General features: G+C 47.0%; 1 pseudogene; it reads right to left on the reverse strand.

Moving 5' to 3' along the window:
• Nucleotides 1-3,969: 3,969 nt before the first annotated feature.
• On the reverse strand, nucleotides 3,970-16,418 carry LOC146352642 (interferon kappa-like; annotated as a pseudogene).
• Between the last annotated feature and the right edge of the window lie 1,203 nt (nucleotides 16,419-17,621).

The following is a 17,621-nucleotide window of genomic DNA, read 5'->3' on the forward strand; positions in this document are numbered from 1 at the left end:
ATGTCTGGCTGCGGGTGGCCGGAGCTGACCGGCGGCTCCGCAGCTTGGCCGTGGAGTGCAGCCAGCCAGCCAGGATTCCGGGGGGGGGGGAGGCACGGAGCGCCTCCCTCCCAGCAAGGATTCTGGGGGGAGGGACGGAGCACCTCCCCCCACCTGCGGAGCCCGGCGGAGCCAGGTAAGCAGGGTTTCGCACACCCCTAAACGAGTGCAACTCCTTCAGCACTGGACTGATGTGATCTCGCCGGCAGCTGCCTTTAATCAGGCAAGCCGCCGCGTTCTGTACCAGCTGCAGCTTCTGAACCATCTTCAAGGGTAACCCCACGTAGAGCGCATTACAGTAGTCTAGACAAGAGGAGCCCAGGGCATGTACTACTGATGGGAGAAGATGGTCAGGAAGGTAGGGGCGCAGCCACTGTATCAGGTGGAGTTGGTACAGTGCTGTCCGGCTCACAGCTGACACCTGAGTCTTCATGGACAGCTGGGAGTCTAAGATGACCCCCCAAGCTGCGGACCTAGTCTTTCAAGGGTAGCTGTACCCCATTCAACACCAGGTCAACATCCCCCAAACTCCTCTTGTCTCCCACCAAAAGTACCTTGGTCTTGTCAGGGTTCAGCTTCAGCTTATTCCTCCCCATCCAGCCATTCACCGTCTCCAGACATTTGGACAGGGATTCTATGGCCAACCTTGGTGAAGATTTGAACGAGAGGTAGAGCTGCATGTCATCCACATATTGGTGACACCGCACCCCAAACCTCCTGATGATAGCCCCCAGCAGATTTACATAAATGGTAAACAGCATCGGGGAGAGGATGGAACCCTGTGGCACCCCACAAGTGAGCGGCCATGGGTCCGAAACCTCCTTTCCCAGTGCTACCCTCTGGTACCTGCCGGAGAGGAAGGACCGGAACCACCACAATATGGTGTCTCCAATGCCCAACCCCTCCAGGTGGTCCAGGAGGATACTGTGGTCAACGGTATCAAAAGCTGCTGAGAGTTCGAGGAGAACAAGGAAAGAGCATTCGCCCCTATCCAGAGCCCTCCTCATATAATCCACCAAGGTGACCAAGGCCGTTTCTGTCACATGCCCAGGCCTGAAGCCCGACTGAAATGGATCTAGATAGTCAGCTCCTTCCAAGTGTGCCTTCAACTGCAACGCCACCACCCGCTCAATCACCTTGCCCCAAAATGGCAGATTCGAGACTGGGCGAAAGTTGTTCAGAACTTGGGGATCCAAGGAGGGCTTCTTTAAGAGTGGTCTTATCACTGCCTCCTTGAGGGCTGATGGCATCACTCTCTCCTCAAGGGAGGCGTTCACCACCGCCCTGATCCCTCCCCCAATCTCTCTCTGCAGCCCATAATGAGCCAAGATGGGCAAGGATCAAGTAAGCAGGTGGTCGGCCTTACAGATGAAAGCACCTTGTCCACTTCATCAGAAAGAAGAAGCTGGAACTGATCCCACAAAACCAGTTTGCCACAGATCACCTCTTGCTCACTAACTGTATCCACAGCGCACAGAATAGCACTCCTAATCCGATCAAATTTATCCGCAAAGTGCCTTGCCAAGGCCTCACAGGAGGCCTTAGAATGCTCCAGGGGTTCTGGAGCAACTGGACCGACCATGCTCCAGACCACTTGGAACATCCTCCTGGGACAGCACTCTGCAGATGCTAGGGATGGACGAAAGCCCCTTACCTGATCCCGCAGCTTGCTTCACGGTGGGGGGAGGCGCTCCGTTCCTCCCCCGAAATTCTGGGCAGGGGGGGAGGCGCCCGATTCCTCCGGCCGAAATTCTGGCTGGGGGGGAGGCGCCCCGTCCCTCCGGCCGCAAACCTCGTCTCCTGCCGGGATGCAAATGGCAGCGGCCGTAGCCGCGGCCATTTGCGTCCCTGCAGTCAACCGTGGTAGGCTATGTAAATCCTTATTACAGCCATGCAGTCAGCCGTGATAGGCTACGTAAATCCTTATAGGCTATTTGCGTTGCCCTTGTTTTCGCCATAGTCTACGTAAATGTTTACGTAGACTACACGTGCCCAAATAAGGAATGCAAATGGCGGCGCCCATGGGCGCCGCCATTTGCGTACGTGCTTTCCCCCCCCCCCCCAAAGTCAGTCGTGATAGGCTACGTAAGGATTTACGTAGCCTATCACGGTGTTCTTTGAAAATCTAGCTGTGGTACGCTACGTAAATCTTTACGTAGCCTATCACGTTTGTTGTTGTGTTTTTTTTTCACCTTGGAAATGGTGGTGGCGGCAGCCGGTCAGAAGATTGGCCGCCGCCGCTGCCGCACCGCCGCCGCACCACCGCCGGGAGCTGCCAGCGCCAGGGACATTCGACAAAGGTAAGTCCCATTCCGGGGGTGGGGTGGGGGGGTGGCGGACTGTTTCTCCACCAATTTTGGGGGGCCGAATGCGTTGGCATTCGGCCTCCTGGAGATTCGTGGAGAAATTCTCCGACATCCCTAGATGTGATAGAGGCAGCATAATATTCCCTTTTTGCTGCCTTCACTGCCACGTGATAGGCTGAAGAGACAGCTCTAGCCCGTGTCTGATCGTCTTTGGAGCGAGACTTCCGCCACCGGCACTCTAGCCATCTCACCTCCTGTTTCAGAGCTCGTAACTGCAGATTGAACCATGGTGCAGTCCGAGCCCTGTTCAGGGGGAGAGGGCGTTTCGGAGCCACCCGATCTAATGCCCCAGTGATTGCGGCATTCCAGCCACCCACGAGGTTCTCGACCGAGTAGTCATTGGCATGCTCCAGAGAATCCCCAAGCGCGTTCAGGAATCCATTCGGATCCATAAGACGCCTGGGGCGGACCATTTTAATGGGTCCTCCGCCCCTGTGGAGGGGTTGTGGAACTGAGAAGTCCAACATCACCAGATAGTGATCTGACCATGACAAGGGGGTGGTGGATATACCCCCGACTTCCAGATCACTCCCCGCTTCTCCAGAAACAAACACAAGGTCTAGCGCATGACCAGCTACATGAGTGGGCCCAGTTGGAATAGGGTGCAGCTCCCAGGAAGCTATGGTCTCCATGAAGTCCCGAGGTGCCCCTGTGAGGATGGCCTCTGAATGTACGCTGAAGTCTACCAACACCAATAAGTTAGGGGCCTGCACACACACATTTTCCCAGGAGAGCTGAGAAAATGACAAAGACCTAGGAGTTTTGGGTGGCACTACTGGAGCATTCTAGAGCCTCGTGTGGCGCAGAGTGGTAGGCAGCAGTATTGCAACTGAAACTCTCCCCACGACCTGAGTTCGATCCCAGCGGAAGCCGGGTCTCAGGTAGCTGGCTCAGGTCAACTCAGCCTTCCATCCTTCCGAGGTCGGTAAAATGAGTACCCAGCTTGCTGGGGGAAAGGTAGTCACGACTGGGGAAGGCAATGGCAAACCACCCTGCTACAGTCTGCCAGGAAAACGCCAACGCAAGCGGCATCCCTCTAGGGGTCAGTAATGACCCGGTGCTTGCACAGGAGGAACCTTTCCTTTCCTACTGGAGCATTAGCAAACATGAGTAAGCAGGCAGGAGAGGGAAGGAGTGGAAGAAGGAAAAGATCTGGAGCAGGAAAATTTCTGGAGGCTTTCCGATGAGTTTGGGGGTAGATCAGTCCCTATCAGGCCCATCACAATAACATCAGCAATGCAACACCTGGCACATAACTGGGCTTGAGATAAACCAAACTCTGTCTCTGAATTGTAGGGAAATGGTTTAGTTTTCCTGAGCTCAGTTACCAGCCTAAGCTGGAGAGTGTGCTTGCTCCATCACTACTGTCCAAATCTTAACAACCCTTCCAGCAGGTCACCCTAACCTTTCCAGAGGTAGGGCGCCAGTTCCTACCCAGTCAGTGTGGCCAATGACTGCCACTTTTTTATCTGATGTTAATCAAAGCAGACACGACATGGTGACTATAGGTACTGTAAGGTACGGGACAATTAATTCTTAAAATGCAAGATGGTTAGTGAGTAAACCCTGCCCCCGCAAGCTAAACTACTCATGTGTATCTTTGGATTGCTCTGGCTTGAAAGACACCTTTTGAGATATACAGCACCTACCCTTTAGTTTTGAAGCCTCTTCAAAAGTTGGTCAAGAACTACGAAATCGTTGCTCAGAATGTCCTTCCGCACAGCCTCCCAGGCACAAAAGCTGTATTCTTTGCCTTTTAGGTACCTATGGATTCGGATGAAGTATCTCTTCAGTCTTAGCCTTAGCCGGGGATCTTTGAATGATGCCTCCTCCCCGGTCTCTGCCACAGAGCACCTCTTCCACTGTATAATCTGTTGATCCAGGGCCTTTTGGAAAAGCTCTGTAACCTTCACATTCCATTCGGCCTGGGTGAAGTTGTGCCGAAATACATCTTGGATCTGCTCAAGGAGAAACCCTATTGTGGCTCTTGCATCCTCTTTGCTGCACTTGAGGAGTTTTTCCACGGGGAAGCCAAAGTCTGGCATTTCATAGAAGCACTCGGGAGGAAGCTGTTGTCCACCTCCCAGGGCTTCCAGATGCTTTATGGTCTCCCCATTCTCAGACTTTTGAGACTGCACAATTTCATTACAGTTGAGAGTTACGATTCCAGATGCCAGCAGAAGCAACAGGCCGATTTGCTGCAGACTCATGGCTGCCAGGCTGGGTCTCCTTTTTGGGTCTGGATGGAGATGCTGGAGAGGACACTTCCTTCAAGCTCTCTCTTTGATCGCTGCCTTTTGGAGCCATGCTGAGCTTATTTATTGTGAGCACCAGGAAAATTTCAGCCATGCAGTTTGCAATTGTAATTTCCAATTTCACTTTCAGTTTAACAGCATCAGGCACTTTCTGTCACTTTGGGGTTACCCTACTCCACTCTTCCCCAGCCTCCCAAATAGATAGCATAAAACAGACCCTTCTCTGTTAGAGGCCTCTTATCTATACCAAATGCATGTTATGGATAATGTTCGATTTGTACATATTTCCTATTGGAGAAATATTGCTGTTGCCTCACCACTGACAGCAACTTCCTTTAACATTTTGTGCTAATAGAACATAAGTGTGAGTCATCTGAAGACCGTTCCAACCTGGCATACGTAAAATCGGTTTGATTATCATCAGGATCAAAATCAGATGGAAGAGCCCAATTGTTTTATGGGGTTTCCCCCACCCCTGCTCCCTTGATCAGACGTATATCCCGACTGGAGTTGCAGCAATGAAACTTCTAACGGAAGACACTTCTTATGAGAGCATTTAGTGTTAGATCATTTTATATATCTGACTGCCCCCTTTTAAGCCAAGATGTATGCATCTTCTTGGTAAGCAGGGTAACATTAGCCTTTTTTTGCCTGATCTTGCAATTACACTCGGCCAACTTTCAAAGCTCTGTGAATAATCAGAGCTCAGTGGCCTCTTCTCCATCCTTCCCTTTCCTCAGCTGACCTGTCCAGTCATCTGCTGCTGGGGTCTCTGCCTCACATTTCCCTTGTCATTGAGGGCCAAATGAGATATGGTGTTTGTCCTATAGTTCTCCCCTGAAGCTGTTTCTTCAAAATCAGTCACTGGCATGGGGCGGGGGGGGGGGAGCAGGACTGGGGCCATGGAGTGGAGGCTTTAACCCTTTCACAGTCCAGATCAGAATTACCTTGTCTGCCACCAATGGGATCCAACTTTCCATTGCGATTTAGAGGTGTGGGTGGCCCAATTCTGATCAGGACCACATTGGGGCCCCCTGCTCTACCCCTGATCCTTCCAGCCCTGATCAGGGCCCCATCCTCGGCTCTTTATTTTTTTAAAACAAAACCAGCTATCCAAGGATGAACAACATGACAAATGGCCGGTCTCGTTTTGCCCTGAGTTGGCAGGACTGTTGGGTAGTGAATGAGAGCCTGAGAATATGCTGCCACCGTAGCAATCTTCCCACCTTCCTTCCAGAGGAGGCTGGTGGCTCTGATTTTGGTGGGGCTGTGAATCCAGTCCAGGTTTCAGCCAGAACTCTAAAGGAGCTATCCAAGATGCAGAACCTATTGTGGGGATAGGTTCAGGACCTTGAATAGCTCCTTTAGAGTTCTGGTTGGTTTTGACTGAAACCAACCAACCTCCGCTGCTTCCCTCAGCCATTCTTGTCTTCTCCTGTGGGGAGGTGTGGGGTGGGGGAGGGAGAGAAACTGAGCTCCTGTGCTGGTGCAGCTGCCATTGATGCTTGTTCATGCCAGGGAGAGCAACCACTCTTCTGCCATGCAGGCAAGTCCCATTGCCCCTCATCCCCACCGCTATCCCCGATAAGGATTCACCTGCACCAGGGATATCAGCCATTCTTCCCTGCATGGGTGAGTCCTGCTGCCCCTTACCCCTGCCCTGATCTCCCATCGGAGATAGCAGCAGGGATACAGGGCAGCCTGTGTCCCTCTTCCCATGCCAGGCAGAGGAACAGTTCTGTGCCTCCTTCCCGCATGGAGAAAAAAAGGGGGGTGATGCCAGGGGAGCACACCCCCTGATGTCCCCTGACCCATGGGGGACCTGGTGGGAGGCAATCCAGCTCTCCACCCCAAAGCCCTTCTTAATCTATTGAGAACAAACAAGTCGGGTGATAAAGTGGCACCCACCCCAAACGCTATTGTGAGTAACTGCTCAACTTCAAGTGTTTCCTCGGGTGAGTTGGACCTTCCCCTCTCCATGCAGCATAAAGGGATGCACAGTCAGAAAAAGTCCAATATCCCCGATAGTGTGGAAAGCCATTTGGAATCCTGCCTGCAGTTTATCATCATCACCATCCATATTTACATGCTGCCTTAGGGAGCAATCCTGTGGCCACTAGACAGCATCTGGGGGGCCATAGGGTTCTTCAGATTCCTTGATCAGAGGTTAGAGACAGCGCTCCAAGCTCTCGGCCCCCTCCTCCTCCCAGCAAGTGCAGAGAGACCTGCATTGAGGTCACAAAAGGGAAAGGGGGTGGTTCTGTGGGTAGGGAAAGGAGGGGACTGGAGAGGCTGGCTTACAAAGAATCCTCTGGCCTCCCCAGCCTCCTTCCCTCCTGCTCCACAGAGCCCCAGCTACATGGTGAAAAAGCCTGTCTAGCCAAAATGCAGAGTGGGAGGAGTGCAGAGGAGAAGATGGCCTCCGCACTCCTCCTGCCTTGCATAGGATGCCTGGCAGCCTCCGAATTCGGAGCCTGACGGGCATCCCGAGAGGATTGTGCCCTCAGTCATTTCCTAAAAGGCTATCAAGGTGGTGTACAACAATTTAAAACAATAAAGCCTCAACACAATAAAAAGCAGGAACATTAAACACAGGAAGACAGCCACATAATTTAAAAGGCTATGTTAAACAGATGCATCTTCACCCCCTTTCTAAAAGCCAGGAGCATGGCGGCCAATCGTCGGTCTTGTGGGAGTGTGTTCCACAGTTTGGGAGCAACACGGGAGGAAGCCGTTTCACGTGTGCCCAATGCAGGCACCTCTGTAGGTATGGTGTCCTCAGGAAGGTCTCTTCCTGATTCCCCTTAAGAACTGGAAAGTTTGATCATGAGAACTTTACAGCGGAAGAGCAATGATTATTAGTGCGAGAAGTCTTTCAAATAGAGGGCTGTCCTTCGGAAAAGGGGACACATGGCCAACCTAAGAGGGCCCCGAAGTGTCCACCCCTGGAACAGGGTATCAATTGCATCTAATGTCCATTAATTACAAGCACAAGAAAAGTGTGTTTAAAATGGGATTGAAAGGAAAAAGTTGCACATTTCTATTTTTTAAAACCCCTAATTGTATTACTGTTGTAATTTCACATTCTGCTGCTTTGTTCATTGTATCATGTGCTTGTTGGATTTCCCTTGTCTTGATTTTTGGACAAGGAAAATCTTTTAGCCAGGTTAATGTGCTCTGTTTCCTGTAGTCAGTTTCACTTTCTTATCCTCATGTTACAAGGCTCCACTGGGTGATTCCCATCACTTTAAAAGGAGTAGTGTGGGTTTTTAAAAAAGCGTCTTAAAACCAGAAATACCATTTAACTTGTAATGCAGCCAGGAAAAACAGATGAATCAAGCAGAAAAGCATTTTCTGTTTGAGGTAGGTACAGTAAATCGTCACCAGAATACTCAACAGAATACTCCCCAAATGATTTCTGAATCAGGATTTGATTTTATCTTTTGAGACTTGCCCCCCAGTTGTTGTTGGACTACAAAGTCTATCATCCCCAGTCAACACAGCCAAATATCAGGGTGCTGGGAGTTGTAGTCAAACAACATCTGGGAACCCAAAGTTGGGAAAGGTTGCCTAGAGTATCAACGGAGAGTAGCTGTGATAACAAAGTAGAACATCTGCATTCTGAGGCAGTATATCTTGGAGTACCAGATGCTTGGTACAGGTAACAATGCAGGGCTTAGGCCTAATGCTTTTTGACACAGATCTTTATCAAGGGAACTGAAGAATATAAGAAACATGATAAATGATATATAATGTACAGCAAGACATTTAAAATACAATTTTACATGTTTCTGAAAGAATGCTTAAATAATAAGCATTAAAATCTTCAAAGCATGCAGAACTATCCTAAAATAATGTTAAGATTCTCTATACGTAAGTACATAAGCTTTATAATCTGACAGATATATATATATATATATATATATATATATATATACACACACACACACACACACACAGCATTTAAAATACAAATGGATATGTTTTCAACAAAATCTCTGGATACCATAAAATGACTGGTTAAAAACTGCAAACACATATGAGCTGATGATAAGAACTCTCTGTACTTAAATACCCAATGATGATCAGGCAGGATTTTTTTTTTTTTTAACTTACTTACCAACTCTTAGACTTTTCTAGAGAATTCCCTCTCTCTCTTACTTCATCCAGAGAAGATTGAAAAGTCTCCTACCTTTCAAGGTAGGGTATCATCGGATTTTAATAAAATTAAATTGAGTTTAATTAAACCCTTCTTTCTCAGTCTCAACTCTTAAAGACAGAAAGGTAAAAATCCTGTTAAGACTTACTACCCTTTATGTTGAGATCAGTTTTAAGATGCAAACAAGAATGAGTATATTGCCAAGACAGACCTATAGTTAATCTTAGCATTTGACCCTGAAGGGGTTACAGTGTCAGGCCTCAAGATCCACATTGCTTCCTCTCTGAACAGTTTCTTCCTACAAAGCTCTTTCCTCTTCTCTCCAGGGCAATCTGCTCTATGGCTCCAAATTAAATATCCTCTGCCTTATGTCCATGTTGTAAGTAATGTTTGACTAGGGGTTCAGCTTCCCTTTTTTGCTTTATATTATTAAAATGTTCTGCAATCCTTATCTTCAGCTTGAGAGTAGTCATTCCTACATACATGCTTTGACGATTTTAATACATATTATTTAAGAATTCTTTCAGAAACATGTAAAATTGTATTTTAAATGTCTTGGTGTACATTAAATATCATTTATCATGTATTTTCAGTTTCCTTGATAAAGGCCCATGTTGAAATGCATTGGGAATTCAATTGGTGCAGCTGTTCCTTTTTGGATTTTGGTTTCCAGCTTTACAGCTGTTTTTTCTGATCCCTATTGGTACTGTTGCAGGGCTTAGGCCTCCATTATCCTGCTTATGACTTTACAGAGGCATCTGGCTACCCACTGTTGGAGACAGTATGCTGACCTAGATGGATTCTTGGCAGAGCTGCTCTTACATCCTTATGACAAGGATGTAAGAGCAGCTCCTTCATGATGGTTCCCGTCCCTCCTTGAGATTAACAAATATGGACTCTAATCCTGAGGCAGTGACAATTACAGTTGCTGCTGTGTTGGTGCTGGGAGCGGAGGCAGGTCTGGTGCAAGGGGCAGGAGCCTAAGAGCTTTTCTGCATGAGGCTGTTAATTTGCTGTATTTACTTTCATTCATTGCAGAACTGAGATCCAAGCACTACACAAAGTTCCCTTTCCTGCTTTTCTGCTGTATAACCTCTAGGTGGCACTGCAGTATAGCAGAATAGTGCAAATGCACAAATGGAAAAAGTATTCCCTTTCACCTTTACAGATAATACTGCATTTTTACTGCTCTAAATAAACTCACCAAAAGTGAGTTTCTTTAGAAGTGAAATAGAAGCAGAAAACAGAAGCAAAACTGGAGAGTCACATAATCTAAACAACCTGTAAACAACCATGAGTAGGGAATGATGAGTGCACAATAAATGTATAGAAAAGCTCTTAGACTGTTGATCTGCCCTCTCACTGTGGGACGGCCTATAGCAGGGGCGTGGAACCTCCTTCAGCCCGAGGGCCAAATTCAATTTCAGAGAAATGGTCAAGGTGTGAGTGTATGTGGGGCCAAAGGCAAAAGGGGCAGGGCCAATATACCCCAAATTCCAGGATATTGTAGCTTAAAGCTCTTATGGTCACTAACTAAGCCTTGGGAGAGTGGCATCTCACCCTTATAGAAATGAGGAGGGGCGGGCGGGCAGGCGGGCGGACTGCAAAAGCTGGGAAACCATCAAACAATCAGTAGTTTGGGGGAAAAGGAAAAAGTCCAGGGCAGGAGGCACAGACATCTGGGGAACCCCAGAAGGGCTGGATTAGCACCCTCGGCCTGAGGTTCCCCACCTATAGCAATGGTATGGAAAAGCCTATTCCTTCTAAATCCAACTGCTGGGGGGGGGGAGTTGAGCAAGCTTTTGAATCACATCAGGACTGATTCAATCGATGGCATCAGAATACAGTGTGCCAGCAAACAAGGAATATAATTGCCAGATGGTTCAAGAGAGCAAGTCTGCTGCACCCATTCACCTGGCTTGGAGCCACATGGTCTCAGGCATTCCTTGTGTAAATGCTTTACAAGAGGAGTCATGCAATGTGCTTTCAGAATGAAGTCATTAACCAACTGTCAGAGAGGAAAACCTCAAACGATCCTGACTTGGATGTCATCATTTCTGTTTCCTTCCTGTCATTTTTTAGCCCTGTAGTTTTCTCAGTCTCTTCAGCTGTTTCCTGTGCTTCAAGGTTCTCTGCTCCAACTGCACTTTCTAATTGTGAGCCTGTGACTTCAGGCTGGCCTTGTGGAATTTCCATGGCTTGAAGGATTTTGTTTTTGGTTTGTTCGTTTGTTTCAAAGTGTTGTTTAACCAGAAAAAACCCAAACCACTTTTACTGAAGTTAACAGAAAGATAAAGGAAATGTGAACTCTGCCTGTTTTGGTTATGACAATTGCCCCAATCCAGCACGGGCGAGAGGCAGTGGCAGCTGATGACTCCAGTTCCAGAGGGGCAGTAATTCCATTCTGGATTTTAGTTTCAACCAGCCAAAGCTCGAAAGGTACTCAAAGTCTAATTCTGCACATGAATTTCCTTGCTTATTTGGGAAGTGCATGCACAGAGTTGGATGCAGGAACACATATGCATTGTGATATGTTCAGATACAAAGCATCTGAATGCAGCCCCCATTTACATGACCCCAGGGGCAGGCGGACTTCAGGCTTACAGGATCTACCTTGGTTTTTGTTTTTTTTAATGAGAATCTTGAGATTCACCCACTGGAGCCTGGTGCAAAAGACATGCACTTGGAATCAAAGAATTCTTAGTCCAAGATTTGTTATGAGTACCAAAACTGAACTCAGCTCACAGCCTTTCCACACAAACTCCATTCCTGGTTATCCCAAGCTTTCTTCATTTCAGCAGAATTATTTTGGGTGTGTGGAGTCATTTTGTTACTGCAGTTGTTGAACAATTGGAAGTCACAAATGCTTCCTAATTTGCTGCAGTCACCCAGAGATCTATTAGGATATTCAGATCTACCTTCTGTGCTACACAGTGTGAATGGAAGCATGAATGTCCACCCACATTACAATCAAGTGGAAGCCAGGAGACAATCTGGGTGATGATATGGAGCCCAGAAACAAGCCAAGAGTCAGAATGAGCCAGAAGGAACTGAAGACCCAGCCTGAACAGGAAGCCCACCCCATATAAACCTTCCTGTTGAGGAAAGCCAGTGGGCAGCCTTGACATGTTTCTGGAAACTAGGGAATGGGACTTCTTATGGATTTACATTTAGATTAAGTTAAGAGAAAATTGATCTTGGGGCACTATTGGACCATTGTAAAACACTTTTGAGTCCCACTGAGTTTAGTGGGATCATTAAATATGTGCTTAACAGTGCAATCCCATACATGCTAGGAGTTGTAGGATGTTTTTCTGTCTAAATGGGCATAGGATCACACCCTTATTCTCTCTTGCTGAAGGCAATGGATGTCAACTGGATCCCACCAAATTAGTGGTTGTTGTTGTTGTTGTTGTTGTTCAGTCGTTCAGTTGTGTCCGACTCTTCGTGACCCCATGGACCATAGCACGCCAGGCCTTCCTGCCCTGCGCTCTCTCCCGGAGCGTGCTCAAGTTCATATTCATTGCATTGGTGATGCTATCTAGCCATCTCATCCTCTGCCATCCCCTTCTCCTTTTGCCTTCAGTCTTTCCCAGCATCAGGGTCTTTTCCAGAGAGTTTTCTCTTCGCATTAGGTGGCCAAAATATTTGAGCTTCATCTGTCCTTCCAATGAGCACTCAGGGTTGATTTCCTTTAGGATTGACTGATTTGACCTCCTTGCAGTCCAGGGGACTCGTAAGAGTCTTCTCCAGCACCACAGTTCGAAAGCATCAGTTCTTCGGCGCTCAGCCTTCCTTATAGTCTGGCTCTCACAGCCATACATTACTACTGGGAAAACCATAGCTTTGATTAGACGGACCTTTGTCAGCAAGGTGATGTCTCTGCTTCTTACTATGCTGTCTAGGTTTGCCATAGCTTTCCTCCCAAGGAGCAAGCGTCTTTTAATTTCATGGCTATAGTCACCGTCTGCAGTGACCTTGGAGCCCAAGAAAGTAAAATCTGTCACTGCTTCCATTTCTTCCCCTTCTATATGCCAGGAAGTGATAGGGCCAGATGCCATGATCTGAGTTTTTTTTAATGTTGAGTTTCAAACCAGCTTTTGCACTCTCCTCTTTCACCCTCAACAAGAGGCTCTGTAGATCCTCTTCGCTTTCTGCCATTAGGGTGGTATTGTCTGCATATAGGAGGTTGTTGATAATTCTCCTGGCAATCTTAATTCCGACCTCTGATTCATCCAACCCGGCATTTCTCATGATGTACTCTGCATATAAGTTAAATAAGCAGGGTGACAATATGCAGCCTTGTCGTACTCCTTTCCCAATTTTGAACCACTCGATTGTTCCATGTCTGGTTCTGACTGTCGCTTCTTGACCCTCGTACAGGTTTCTCAGGAGACAGGTAAGGTGGTCTGGTACTCCCATCACTTTAAGAATTTGCCACAGTTTGTTGTGATCCACACAATCAAAGGCTTTAGCGTAGTCAATGAAGCAGAAATAGACGTTTTTCTGGAATTCTCTTGCTTTCTCCATGATGCAGTGAATGTTGGCGATTTGATCTCTAGTTCCTCTGCCTCTTCGAAACCCAGCTTGTACCTCCGGTAGTTCTTGGTTCGCATACTGCTGAAGAAGCCTAGCTTGTAGGATTTTGAGCATCACCTTGCTGGCATGTGAAATGAGCGCAATTGTGCGGTAGTTTGAACAGTCTTTGGCGTTGCCCTTCTTTGGAATTGGAATGTAAACTGACCTTTTCCAGTCTTGCAGCCATTATTGAGTGTTCCAAATTTGTTGGCATATTGAATGCAGCACTTTAACAGCATCATCTTTTAGGATCATAAATAGCTCAGCTGGAATACTGTCATCTCCTCTAGCTTTGTTTTTACTAATGCTTCCTAAGGCCCACTTGACTTCACTCTCGAGGATGTCCGGCTCAAGTTCAGTGACCGCGCTATCATGGCTATCAGGGACATGAAGATCTTTCCTGTATAGTTCTTCTGTATATTCTTTCCACCTCTTCTTAATCTCATCTGCTTCTGTTAGGTCCCTGCCTTCTTTGTCCTTTATCATGCCCATCTTTGCACAAAACGTTCCCTTGAGATCTCCAATTTTCTTGAAGAGATCTCTAGTCTTTCCCATTCTGTTGTTTTCCTCGATTTCTTTGCATTGTTCATTTCAGAAGGCCTTCTTGTCTCTCCTTCCTATTCTCTGGAACTCTGCATTCAGTTGGATATATCTTCCCCTTTCTCCCTTGCTTTTCGCTTCCCTTCTTTCCTCAGCTACTTGTAAAGCCTCATCAGACAGCCACTTGGCTTTCTTGCATTTCTTTTTCTTTGGGATGGATTTTGTTGCTCCCTCCTGAACAATGTTACGGACCTCCGTCCATAGTTCCTCAGGCACTCTGTCTATCAGGTCTAATCCCTGAAATCTATTCCTCACCTCCACTGTATATTCGTAAAGGACACAATCAATCTGATTTCGATATTGACCATCTGGTGATGTCCATGTGTAGAGTCGTCTCTTGTGCTGTTGGAAAAGAGTGTTTGCTATGATCAGCGTGTTCTCTTGGCAAAACTCTATTAGCTTTTGTCCTGCTTCATTTTGTACACCAAGGCCATGCCTGCCTGTTATCCCAGTGATTTCTTGACTTCCTACTTTAGTATTCCAATCCCCTATGATGAAGAGGACATCTTTTTTTGGTGTTAGTTCTAGAAGGTGTTGTAGGTCTTCATAGAACCGATCAACCTCAGCTTCTTCGGCATCAATGGTTGGGGCATAGACTTGAATTACTATGATGTTGAATGGTTTGCCTTGGATTCGTACTGAGATCATTCTATCATTTTTGAGATTGTACCCCAGTACTGCTTTTCCCACCCTTTTGTTGACTATGAGTGCTACTCCATTTCTTCTAAGGGATTCTTGCCCACAATAGTAGATATGATGGTCACCTGAATTAAATTTGCCCATGCCTGTCCATTTTAGTTCGCTGATTCCCAAGATGTCGATGTTCAATCTTGCCATCTCATGTTTGACCCACCTCCAGCTTACCCTGAATCATTGATCTGACATTCCAGGTTCCTAAACAATATTGTTCTTTACACCATCGGATTTTCTTTTCACCACCAGACACATCCACAGCTGAGTGTCCTTTTGGCTTTGGCCCAGCTGCTTCACTCTTTCTGGCGCTACTTGGAAATACCCTCTGCTCTTCCCCAGTAGCATATTGGACACCTTCCAACCTGAGGGGCTCATGTTCCGGCGTCATATCTTTTAGCCTTGTGATACGTTCCATGGGGTTTTCTTGGCAAGAATACTGGAGTGGGTTGCCATTTCCTTCTCCACATTTTGTCAGAACTCTCTGCCATGACCTGTCCGTCTTGGGTGGCCCTGCATGGCATAGCTTATGGCTTCACTGAGTTACGCAAGCCCCTTTGCCACAACAAGGCAGTGATCCATGAAGGGGAAATTAGTGGTGCAGATATTAAAAGCACAATATGCCTATTGTTCCTTATGTACTTGTGATTGCATATTTGTTGCCTGGTCCTTTTTTGCATGCTTGGAATCTGGATTTTTGGGAATTGAAATAAGTAGTGGAAGGATGGACATGTTGGTCATTCGTTACAACAGTTGCAGCTAATGCTGTAATGGGGACAGGAGGATAAAAACTAGCAGTGATGGGAATGGATTGGGGATTATTGCAGTGTTAAATTTAACTTCCTGTTTTCACCAGAAGCTGATCCAGCTGCCACCTAGCTTTTGAGCCTTGAACACAAATCCCCCCCCCCCGGATTTCTCTATTTTTCCCCACATGCATCATAGGGATGGCAGAGTACAGCGTATGTTGAACTAAAGCAGCCTTCCCACCCTAGTGTCCCCCGCATGTGTTGGACTGCAACTCCCATCATTCCCAGCCAGCATAGCTATTGGCCATGCTGGCTGGGAATAACAGCAATTGCAGTCCAACACATCTGGAGAGCATTGGATTGGGGAAGTATGAACTAAAGGTTATGGAATGGGCAGGGAGGGAATTTCTATTTATAGCATGTAATGGCACAAGTCTGCTATACCACGTTGCCATCTAGTGGCTGTATAATTAACCATAGAGATAGGCAGAGAAAGACACCCCCCCCCCCCGGGGAAAAAGCATGTGTAAAAGCCTAATGTAGAAATGCCCTCAGCCTGGTGAGCTGGATTTTCTGACCCCTTGGAGATATGGTGCCATCCTCCATCTCTGCACTCCATCAGGGTTCCAGGTTTTTAAATTTGCTGATCCAGTCCAGTCTGGAGAATCGTTATGGAATTCTCATCCCAAGCCATTTCAGTATGGTTTTGCTTGAAGATGTGATCAATCTCTTGGAGAATGTCTTGCATGGCCACCTTGACATTCATTGGTGTTTGTGATTATTTCTTCATTGGGTGAGAAGTTTATTACTTCACCTATGCATTATAGAGGAATGATTGATCCCATTTTATTGCTCAGATGTTCCAAGTGTCCCTCCTTGGCCTCTTGTGACTACTGTGAAGTTATTTGCATCCCTGATATGAGATTTCAGTGAGGAAGAGCATTGCTAAACAAATATGCAGAAGCCAGCCCTTTCTGATCATGGTGGAGATGAAAGAATGTAGCCTTTACTGGAGTGCAGAATGTCGAAGATTGGGTCTTCTACAAGATGCCCTGAAGTCTGTTGCATCTTTGCACCATGTCTTTGAATTTAAATATTCAGGGATGGAGGTTTTCATTTGTCTTTTATGAAGATTTCTCCTTTATGAAAATATTTTATTTCCCTCTTTCTCCTTCCATATATATATTTAAAATCATGCAGTCCAAAAATGCTACTCTGAGATGGGGACGGTACATCTCAGAGATAGAAATACCCTCCTCCTGTGGGGATGGAACCATGGTCATCTCCCCTGAGGGCCCAGGGTCCCCCAGGACTCCTGCCACAGATGTCTCCTTGGTGTTGGCTCTGGTAGCTCTAGCTCTCCCTCAGAGGAGGATTCGTCCAGTGGGGGCATGTCACATGTGTACCCAAGAACACAAAATGTTAGGACCTTTTGCAGAGGCATGACACTCACACAGTAGTAGATTATACACTGTACCAGACTAAAATGGGTTATTCCTATTAGCAGTGATAGAATGAGAAAAGATGGAAGGGTGGGCATTGTGATTTGCAGGATAAGGACAGCAGATGTTGCTAGGGAAATGACAATCCCATCTGCTCTCTTTATCCTGCAAATCACAGTGCCCCCCCCTCCATCTTTTCTCATTCTATCACTGCTAATAGGAATGGTCTGCCAGGAATAGTCTGCTGGGGGTGGCATATTAACCAACTGGTTTCTTTCCATGAACATTGGTGATCATGCTTGTACAGTTTGGAACAGCATCTTTGTCCATGAGCTAATTCCCTCACTTTAGCCCAGCACAGTGTATAATCGACTACTGTGTGAATGTCATGCCACAGCAGAAGGTCCTAACATTCTGTGTTCTCAGGTACACGTGTGTCATTCCCCCACGGGAGGAATCCTCTTCTGACGGGGAGCTAGAGCTCCCAGAGATGGCCAACACCAAGCAGGTGTTTGGATGGTGTGTGAATGAGGTGGGTGACTGAGCAAGTTAATGGGTGGGTGCGAAAGGAGTGTGTGTCTGTCAGAGTATGGAGTATGGATTTTGCCTCACCCACTTTAGCATATAACCCCACACACTGCTGGCACGCAGTCCTTGACATGGGGTGGGTGCCAATGTGGCCTTCGGGGCAAAAATGTTTCCCCATCTCTGTCTTAAATGGAGTGAGCATTTAATGTCTCAGA

This window comes from Heloderma suspectum, chromosome 2 (assembly GCF_057233095.1).
Source record: "Heloderma suspectum isolate Gila_16-S chromosome 2, 16-S_ref, whole genome shotgun sequence".
Lineage (NCBI taxonomy): Eukaryota > Metazoa > Chordata > Lepidosauria > Squamata > Helodermatidae > Heloderma > Heloderma suspectum.